Source organism: Strix aluco, chromosome 5 (assembly GCF_031877795.1).
Source record: "Strix aluco isolate bStrAlu1 chromosome 5, bStrAlu1.hap1, whole genome shotgun sequence".
Taxonomy (NCBI): Eukaryota; Metazoa; Chordata; class Aves; order Strigiformes; family Strigidae; genus Strix; species Strix aluco.
In genome coordinates this window covers 443869-454468 of record NC_133935.1, presented here as the reverse complement: position 1 = coordinate 454468, position 10600 = coordinate 443869, and the positions used below count along the sequence as shown (strand labels likewise).

The 10600-nt window shown below is 46.0% G+C and overlaps 1 protein-coding gene across 3 annotated transcripts in view; it reads left to right on the top strand.

Annotated features, from left to right (window-relative positions):
- The first annotated feature begins 344 nt into the window (after positions 1-344).
- Positions 345-10600, top strand: part of PACSIN2 (protein kinase C and casein kinase substrate in neurons 2) — a 62440-nt gene continuing 52184 nt past the window's right edge. For 2 of the 3 annotated variants that reach the window (XM_074825559.1, XM_074825557.1), the window contains exons 1-2: positions 345-481; positions 1220-1314. The gene's annotated coding sequence lies outside the window, so the exon portion shown is untranslated. The remainder of the gene's footprint in view (positions 482-1219; positions 1315-10600) is intronic. The other variant, XM_074825558.1, reaches the window with a different exon arrangement.

The window sequence follows — 10600 nt, the reverse complement described above, 5'->3', positions numbered from 1 at the left end:
AAGTGCCCCCCTCAGGAGGTAGCCCCCCGCTAGGAGGTAACCCCCTCAGGAGGTGGCACCCCTCAGGAGGTGACAACCCCCTCAGGAGGTGACAACCCCCCTCACCCCTCAGGAGGTGACACCCCTCAGGAGGTGACACCCCCCCTCAGGCGCCCCCGCCACTTACCCGCCACCTTTGCCCCCGCCGCCCCTTCCAGCCCTCGCCGAGGAAACGGAGGTTAATTGGCAGTCGCGGAGAGCCAATGGGCAGCGGCGGGGCGGGAGCCTGCCCTTCGCCCTCGCCCAATCGGGAGGCGGCTGGGCGCCCGCCCACCGGAGGGCGGGGCGGGGCGGGGCGGGCGGCAGTCGGTGCGGCGGCGGCGGCGGGAGTGGAGCGCCGGGGCTGGGCTCGCATCCCTCCGCGTTCTCTCGCCGTCTCGTCAGCCCCTTCCCTCCCTCACCGCCGGCGGGCGCAGCAGACGGGCAGCTCCCGGCGCTTCAGGTGAGGGCGGCACCGTGGCCTGGGGCCCTGCCCTCGGGGAGAGGCTTGAAGGCGGAGGCCGGGGCTCGGAGCCGTGTGGGGGTGGGCGCGGAATGGCGGGCGGCGGGGTCCCGCCGGCGGGCGCGCTCACGTCGGGGGCGGCTGCTCCGAGCCGCCGTCCCTGGGCCGGTGGCCGGCGGCGCCCGTGGCGGGGTCAGGCCGCGCGGGGCCGTCGGCGGGCCGGGAGGGCCCCGGTGGGCGCCGGCGGGGGCTCGGCGCCTCTGCGGCGAGGCGGGGGGGCGGGCCGTGTCGGGGGTCCCTGTACGGCGGCGCGGGGAAGGGGGAGGTGAAGGTGAAGGTCTCCTTGCGGGGCGGCGGGCGGGGAAGGGCAGGGCTGGGGCTTGCGGGGGATGACGCCAGCGGCGGTGAGGAGGCTCGGTTCCTGCGGGAGGGAAGAGCTCGCTGCTCGGGGAAGTTCGGTGACCCCCTCGGAGAGGGGGGGTGGGGGGTGCCGGGACTTTGGGGAGGGAAAGAGGGCGAGGAGGGAGACCTAAGATTGAGCGATTGGGGGTTTTCCCCCGGCGTCCTGGGTGATGACAGGTAACGATGCCGGCTGGGTGGGAGGAGGTGTTTGTGCGGGGGGGGGAGAGAGGTTTTAAACGGTCACAGCCTCCTGAGTACCGGTAATGACCCAGCGAAGTCAGGCTTCTCGGTCTTGCCTTTGCCGCCTTCTCTCTTGACTTTCCCTTTTTTGGCTAGCGGAAAGAATCTCCTCATCTCCCAGACGGGGACGTCTGTGTCAGAGACAGAAGTCTCTTTATGTGCGTCGAGGCTACCTGGTTAGCGGAAGGCCGGTACGTACAGCGGCTGCCCGGCGCGCGGTGTCCCTCTGCCCCGCTCCTGGCTGCCGCTGGCCGCGGTGACTCAGGAGCCCGTAGACTCGCTCTGCTGAGCCTTCATCCTTTCGCCCTGGCAGTAAGGGGAGCCAGGAGGGTGCGAGTGACCTATGCTGTCCTTTGTAAACTGAACGCCTGAAAACTAAATGTAATCTTGCGGTTTTAAATGTTCAGGTTTTTTGGTAGCCATTCTTGATGAAAACTGTAGCTGAGCTAAGATAATTTAAAACAAGTACACCACTGCTTACATTTCCTGTACCTATTTCGGTAAATTTGATCGTTTGTATGTGACCCAGAATGGGGTAAGAAATGAGTCTTCGGATGTGCTAGGCGCTTGGTTTTTTCTGTTGCACTCCACAATCACATAACGGACTGCTTGGAAGGTTGCCATAAGACTGTTTTCCCTTGCTACAGGGGGGATTTTTTTCCCTTCTGCTAATTTGTATTTGATTCCAGAGTTTGTTCAGCCTTTCTCCAAAGAAAACCTTTCCACTACTTTGAAAATGTGAAAACATTAACAGTGCATTATTATAATAGTCATAGTGAAGACTGCGTTATGTAAGCAACTGAGTTTTCATTCTGGGTTGAGTGCAGCAAAAAGATCTTTCTCCCGTGTCTGTGATGAGACCAATAAAAAAACATTGCTTTATTGCCTTCGGGGCGGGGGGAAGACTCATGTTTCTCCTTAAAGGTGAGAGGTAACTAAAACAGTTTGCCAACCGTATCTCAGATGGGGAAGAACTTAATTGTGTTTTTGACTACAAAGTTTATTAGCACCGAGGGCTAATGTGCTTGCTCTTTCATACCTGTACCTGCCTGAAATGATATTTTGTCAAACTTGCAATTCGCCTTCAAAGATTGTAGAATTATATTCTGCCAATTATGACTGAATCAGTTTAAATAGCATGTATTAGTGCACGGGGCATGTCTAATTAGCACAATGCAGCATCGTTGAGAGACCTCAGATCATACTAAACCACGGCATAGGTAAGGTAAGCAGGAGCAGAGTGGAGGTTGTACCTCGCCCTCTATAGCGTTAACCTTGGCGTGGCTGTTCAGTGTGCAAGCGCTCCAGACTCCCCTTGTGCAGAGTTTACAGCTCTACAGTCAGTTTCTTTGGCTCAGGGTCTGTGTGTTGTGCAGTGCCCTGCTAGAATAAACATTAAAAACTGCCCCGGGGGTTAAGCTGCATACCACACATCAAGCTACAATATCAGTGCTAAAAGGAAGCTCAGCTGTAGTTAGCGATGAAATAGTTTATTAATGGTGGTTAGGCAAAACTGGTCTGGAATTTTTTTTTTTCCTGAATGTGTTTGCTCTCATTTTGAGGAGGCTGTGCTGCAAGTGGATGCAGTAGTTAATATCAAACCAATAAATTAGATAGCATTTATGATTGCTGGGCTTGATGCTAGCTGTACGTGTCTTTGTGGATGGTCTGTTAGCTGTATGTATCTTTGTGGATGGTCTGAAGTGTTATTCAACTTTTTTTTTAACTGTCATAGGTTTATGATAGAGTTTTTATATTCCACAGTCATCTCGAACAAAAACTTCAATTTACTTTGTAGTGTATATTTAATTGTATTTTTCTAATTTTTTTTATTCCTTTAGTATTTGAAATACCATTATAGTGACAAGGTTTTCTGACTGTGCAGTGATATTCTGGGCAACATTTTGATCTATGACTGTTTGAAGTAATACTTTCAGAAAATACCTAGACGATATATTTTTCTAACGGGTAGATGTCTGCTTTCTTTTGTTGTATCGGGGCCCTTGAGTGTTGGTTTGAAATCAGTATTGTGAAGCTGTTATTTTTACCAGGTGACATGTTTGGATGATTTAGTGTTAGGCATGAGAAGTTTTGTTCTCGTGGTCTGTTTATACACCATATGGGTACCTTTTCCTTCTCCAGAGCTGAGTGAGCTACTCAAAGATGTCCTTATGTCAATTCTGTGCTTCCCTGGTCGTGGTTAAAATGAGCCTAAAGGTTGCTGTGACTTGAATTGGTAGCCTGTAAATGCAAGACAAGAGACTTGTGTGCTTGTCACAGGAATGGCAAAGGATAAAATGCTTAGTGGTGCTGCTAGTCAGGAATTGCCTGTGCTTGTATGAATCTGTGGGAGTAAGACAGATCAGCTAAAAGGTAGCTTTCTGCTTCTGAGATGGGGCATGGTTTTCTCCGTGTGGAGTAGCAGGTCCTGGAAAAAGTTGCATCTTCTCGTACAGTAAGCCAGGAGAATGGTAGATGCAGATTAAAGGGTTTTTTAATAGATTTGTTTAAACATATATGTAAACTAATACATTGGAGTTGTGTTTTGGTTCTTGCAACCTCTGCTTTTTAAAAGAAATTCTAAGATTTAATGACTTACTCATTGCCTGAGACCTGGAATGAAGTCTCTAATGCTCGAAGACTAATCTGCAAGATGAACAACTTTGTTGTAACACAGGATTTAATTCAAATTCTGTGTTAATCCATAAAACTTCAAGAAGTGGCGGTGTTCCTTTCAACTAAACCTAGTTGCTGATTTTTGGCTTGACTTAATGTAATGATGAATTGTTCTCAGGACATGGAAAGGAAGAAAGCAGGAAATAACAGTGATGTAACTGTACCGAGCTAAATGCAGCTGAGCATTCTGAGCCTATGGTTGAATAGAGCAGTGCACTTAACAGGACTGTTACCTGGGGGCTGGCAAGAATAACCGAGGTCCATAGTAGGAAGGCAGTTGTATCCCGGGGTTGGTTCCCAGTCGACAGCCATAGTCGAATTTGTCATGAGGCTTGAATGTCATTCCTTTACGTGCTATCCTGCAAGGTACCTTGCTTGGGGGAAGGGAACAGTCAAAATTTCTCTAATGGTGTTGGCCTAGACTCTGCCTTGATGTGTGCTCCTTGGAGTGTGAGCAGTTCTGCTTGAGCCACTGTCAGCTGGTGCATGTTGGTAGCGTCCTGTGAATCTTGGTGGACAGGATGTGTCAATATTTGGGAAGGTACCCAGCCCTAATTAGTAAATAGGAATAGAGCTAGCATGGATATTGTAATACAGCACAGTAGTGAGCTCTGAAGCAAGAAGGAGGCTGTAAATGATGTGGTTTGGTTCAACTTTTTAGAATATGCAAATATTTAAAAACTGTCCTGGCTTACACAGCATGTTGTAAATCTTTTGACAGTGTTGGAAACCTGTATCTTGCATTGTTTGTTTTCAGGCCAATGCATGTTATTAACCCTTTTTGATTGTGCAGGACTCCGCTTTATGTCAATAATTAATTCCAAGGCATCTACAGACCAAAAATTTTAAACAGGCTTCTTTGCCTTTTATCATATACTCTAATCCAGTGAATAATAAACCAGACTACAGTATAACGGCAAAAATGGAGAGGGTAAGAACAGCCTGTCAAATCATGTTATTAAAGATTTGTTTCAAACAGCTTTACTGAAACCATAAAGGCTGGATTTTGTGAAATATTTTGAGATAAACTTATAGATGTGACATAGTGGATGCCCTGAGAATGGGTGCCACGCAGGTTTGAAGTGACACTGAACTCGGAGGAGTTCACCAGTGTGCGTTTTAAATATCTTCTCATGCCTGTTGTGATTTATGTATCACAGAATCCTGATATACTTGCAAACTCTTGGCTTTTGATTATAAAGTAGCAGGTTGTTTACTAGTTTCGAAACTGGATGACTGGTGTTCCTGTAATCTTTGTTATGAAGCGGGCTTTTGCAAAAGTGTGATACTCTTTCTGTTTTGTTGTTATTTGTCTTTGTACATGAGTAGCCCAAATAGGACTCATAAACCTGGTTATGTATGGTAAGTTAATCTCCCCTGCCTATCAGGCTGCTGCCTTGCCAGCTGGTGGCTGTAACAACAAGAGGTGTGTGTTGACTGAGCTCCGGAAGGACTGGCAGAGTTCTTGTACCTGGCAGCTCAGACTCGTCCTGAGCGTAGCCAGGGGTTCTGGGTTCCAAAACCGACTGCATAGAGCTTCTTAACTTAGCACAGCAATGGTAGATGAATACTGAAATAAGAATTTTATTTGTTCTCAGTAGCAGATGCACAGCCATACTTCACTGTTCTTTTAAGTTCCTGTGTTTCGTGTGTGTGTTGGGTTTTTTTAAATTTCTGACTTAATAGGTCAAATAAAGGGTGCGGGGTGAATATGCTTAATGCGCCCTTCTTAAAAGGGGGAACGTGAAGTACGGATTTCAGTAAATGATCTGCCATGACTCATAGGACAAACGGGACATCTTTAGTTCGATTTAGGCCTCTGATCCTCTCCCTTAATAGAGGCTTTCTTGGCAAATTGACAGATACCTGGGTCACTGCTGAGTGGAACAACGCTGCCTTCTTGTCAGGACAAATGATAAATCTATAACAAACAGGTCTGGGTATGTTAAAGCAACCCTTTGTGTTGAAGGGAACCACATGGATACAGCATCAGCTTGTCAGCACACTTACTTCCACAGTCCTTGCATAATATTTTTAACAGCATTTTTTTCCAAAGTCTCCAGGTTCTCTCTGTCCCTTAATAGTTACAGATAAAAGCTTCAAAACTTTTATTGTTTTGTCATTTACCTGAAATAATGTAACCCATCTAAGTAATCTGCTATCTAGTCAACATATAATTGTGCTTAACCTGAAGGAGCCATTGAACAGGTTGGTTAAGCTCTAGGGTGAACTTAAGTGAAGGGAATTATTCCCAAGTTCTTGCTGGGTTGAGGTGATGGTTCCATTCCAGAATGGGAGCGCTGTTTTACATGTGAGAACTGAAACTTTTCCTTTAAACAACTTTTCTTTAATTTGTGTTAGGAGAGAACTTCATATGAAGAATGCTGTCAGCCTTGTGTCTTTCAAATACAGTGAGAAATAAATCGAGTGGTTGGCTGTTCCTCTTTTGGGCAATTAAATTTCTTAAACTCGTATGCCCACAGCTGGGAGTGTTGCCTTCTCACTGATGATTTGTATTGGTCCACTATTACGGTAGGCCACTAGTGTTTCTGTTGGTTTACACCAAGTTGAGTATGTTTTACTGCCATTCTGCTTTCTACTAGCAGGGTTTTTTTGAGCCAGCAAACTGTGATAGGGCTGCAAGTCATTCTTGCTTTGACTTGAGGTTTTTGTCTTGTTTTGAAAGCTGGTTCAATTGAAAGTAGGAACAACCAGCAGATATTGATAAAGTGTGATCAACCAATAACCTGTGATTCATAGTGCCACTTCCCAAAGCAAACTTTCATGCTGTCTTAAGTGAACAGAGTCCTAAATGGAAAGATAAGTGAAGCAGGTTGTATACTGTGACTGTATACTGTGGTGGGCTGACCCTGGCTGGACGTCTGCTGGATTGAGATAAGGACAGGGAGGTCACTCACCAGTTAGTCACAGGCAAAGCAGCCTCGACTCAAGGAAATTAATTTCTTGCCAATCAAATCAGAGCAGGGTAGTGAGAAATAAAGTCAAATCTTAAAACACCTTCCCCCCACCCCTCCCTTCTTCCTGGGCTCAACTTTACTCCCGATTTTTCTCTACCTCCTTGCCCTCAGGGGTGCAGGGATGGGGGTTGTGGTCAGTTCATCATCTGTCGCCTCTGTCCTTCCTCCTCAGGGGGAGGACTCCTCACACTCTTCCCTGCTCCAGCGTGGGGTTCCTCCCACAGCAGACAGTCCTCCACGAACTTCTCCAGCGTGGGTCCCTCCCATGGGCTGCAGTTCCTCACAGACTGCTCCAGCGTGGGTCCCCCACAGGATCACAAGTCCCGACAGCAAACCTGCTCCAGCCTGGGCTCCTCTCTCCACGGGCCAACAGGTCCTGCCAGGAGCCTGCTCCAGCCTGGGCTTCCCACGGGGTCACAGCCCCTTCGGGCACATCCCCCTGCTCCGGCGTGAGGTTCCCTCTGGGCTGCAGGGGAATCTCTGCTCCGGCATCTGGAGCGCCTCCTCTCCTTCCTCCTCCCCTGCCCTTGGTGCCTGCAGAGTTGTTTCTCACATACCCTCACTGCTCGCTCCGCTGTGGTTGCAGAGTTATCCCAGGGGTGCTGCCACCATCGCTGATGGCCAGCGGCGGGTCCGTCTTGGAGCCGCTGGTGTTGGCTCTGCCATAGAGCAGCTTCTCACAGGAGCCACCCCTGTAGCCCCCCTGCTACCAAAACCTGGCCACGCAGACCCAATACATGGGCCTAACAGTGAATTTGATGGCAGTTGTATTATACCAGAAGTTATGCCTTTTGGTTTAATACATGTGATGATTTGATGCAGATTTTTTTTTTTTAGGATGTAATGAGATGTACCCCACTCATTGCCTGCAGGATAGGTAAACTTACAAATTTAGAATTAACTTCCTATTCTTCTGTTTCTTCATGATCTTTTCTTGCAGTTTTGGTTGTATCTTCAGGAGCATGTTTTGGAGATGACTTTAATGAATAGGCACTTTTTAATCTGTGGATCATGCATTGATATTCTATAAACATTTAAAGAGATGATCTTTTGTACAAACAGATTTAATTGCTGCTGCTCTTAAAATGTTAAAGTTGTTTGGTTATCCATTTGCTAATAGTACACAGTACAAATGCAAAGGAATGATTAATAGATTTTAATCCAGGAAGGAACCGTTTGTAATCTGGTTTTATGTGAAAAAGACAGGCCATGGGACTTCTGTGAATGAATCCCTGTTGGAATTTGATACAGCCACAAAGGAGACTTCCCATTGAGAGAGAGTGGATGTAGAGTTCACCACAGCCCTGTTAGTTGCCCAGTTGGCTAGTTAGTCCTGCTGTCTGAAACCGGGTGCTCTCTGATATATAGTCAGATAATATATCCTTCCAGCTGCCTACCTCACAGCGCTTTGTTTATATCCTACAATTCATTGAGTGCATCCAACTGAGTATTCCTCTCCATTTCAGAATTCTTCAAACTTGATGCTTAAAATATTAGGCCATTTTGATGAGATAGGAAGATTAAACTTTGTCTTGGTACAGTCCAATGTGAATTCCAAACTAGCATGTTTAGCTTGTGCTCATTTTGGCAAAATATCCAAATAGGTTTATCAGCACGGGATTCTCTGTTATTTACTATCTCCTCAGGCTTTTTCTTAAATCAGCTGTGCAGTAGGTCAGTCATGATTCCTAATCTTTTTTGAGGTCACCGATAATAATGGTAAATAGCTTAGCGGTAGCTTAGTGGACATGTCCTCCTTCATAGTATTGCTTGACTCTGAGAGCTTAAAATAAATGTAATATCAGACTGAGCTTGTATCATTCTGGATCTTAATCTGAATACCTTGTGATAGCAAGTTGAATGTCCTCAGCACGGTCATTATCGCTCAGGATGGTGACCTCATAGAAAGAAGATCCTGTTAAGAAGTTGGTTGTATTAATTTTTATTTTCTCCTATAATAATAATTATCAATTTGTTATGCTCAAGTGGAATCTTACTTGCTCCATTTTGATTGATGTGTCTTTAGTGAACTAACCATGTCCCTTTTAAAATGCTTGTATGACATCAGTTTTTCTCTAGTCTTCTGGAACTTCCCCATTATTCCGAACTTCTTAAAAGTTCAGGACCTAGAGCCTCCCAAATGATATTTTAAAATTCTTGAACAAAAGCTAATTTGCACATGCTGGTTTGGACTCCTAAGCCCTTTTGATTTCTGATTTGAGGGCTAATAATCATACCGCTCAAATATGGTTGTTTGTCAGCATTCACAGATCCTCTGCCTCTGTTGCTACGTTAAAATGCTGATACCTTATGAACGATAGCATTGTTGCTAAGGTTTTTGTACAATAAAGGAGACTTGAGTATATTTGAGGTCTACCACTACAACTGTTTCTGTATTCTTTCTGCTTTCATCATTCCTAGCTTTTGTTACATTTGGTATCAGGTATTTCCCTTCTATTCCACTTGGTGTGTAACTATTTCTGTAGCTACTTTGTTTTCTTCATGTGTCTTTGAGGACAGCTATTAAAAAATCATGTGTGATTCCCCCGGTATTCTTGTGTGATAAAGTAATGTTATTTTATCAGATTGCCGAATCTGAGTCTTCTCAGGTGAAGCTGGGAATGGTCTGAGTCAGCTCAGGACGGGTGTGCAGGTGGTCACTTCTTCTAGCTCTGTCGTCCATTCTCTTTTGAGCTACGGTATAGGTGGAGTTCCTTCGTGTTCAATGCCATGTGCTCTTTGGGTCAGGGCATCGTCACCTATAATGTATGCGAAATTCCAGGCCAGTTTTAGAATTGGGAAGGTGAAACATGGCACACATGTGAGCGGGGCCCTAGGGCCCCACCGTGACGCGGTGTTGTCCCCCTCCAGCAGCTCGCGGCGTGAGGAGCCGGCCGCGCTGTGTTTGGTGTGCTCCAGCCTCTCTGGCAGATCCCGTTAGTGCCCATGTGGTACATGAGCTATGGGCAGGTGTTCCAGAATGTCTGTGGAGTGTTTGTGTTCTTGGAAGTAGTTAATAATTCAAATGAGTAATGAATATTATTGCAGAAGTGTCACCACTCCTCTCTTGACCACTTAATCTTGTTCAGTCATGTGACTTGTACAGTGAGGTTTCAGTGATATTAAATGGACTCGATTTATGTTTCCAAATGCAAAAATCTAATCTCTTACTTGTGTGCCTACCACACATAAACAATGAAAATATCTTTTTGCCTGTCTTTCAGGGTCTCATATTTCTGAAAAGTATCTTTTGTGGTATGTGTACTTGCTTATTCCTTTTGTTAGCATAACAACTTGTAACTTGTTAAACTAGCTCAGAAACTTGTTGCCACTTCTGCTCGCAGTGATAAGGCAAATAACTTCAAAACCAGTGACCGTTTGTGTTGCTACTAAAACGGGCAATCAGGTTCTTTCCCTGGTGCCCAGCTGTTTGTTCTGGCTACGTGCTCTGTGTTGGCTCTGTTTATGTGGCTGTGCTGTGACCAGAGTTGGTTCCCTGGGCCAGCAAGAAACTTTTTAGTTTTGGCAGAGTAATTTTAAGGTGGCTAAAGCTTAGCATGTGGCTTTCCGAATAGAATCGATAGCATGGGGATGGGGCAGGAGGAGCGACTGGGGACGTGGGAGAGGACCGGGTCAAGCTTTGGTGGTGGAACAGATTTATACCATAATAAAGTAATCAGGTTGGGTATTGAGATAAGCAGTACAGGGAATAATGTCTATAAAGTTGAGCTGTAAAGTGAATATTGGATGTAAAGAAGCCTTTGTGTAAGTGCTTTTATAACCCCATGTATGCCAAAGATGGTCAGGATGTAATAAAGTAAGG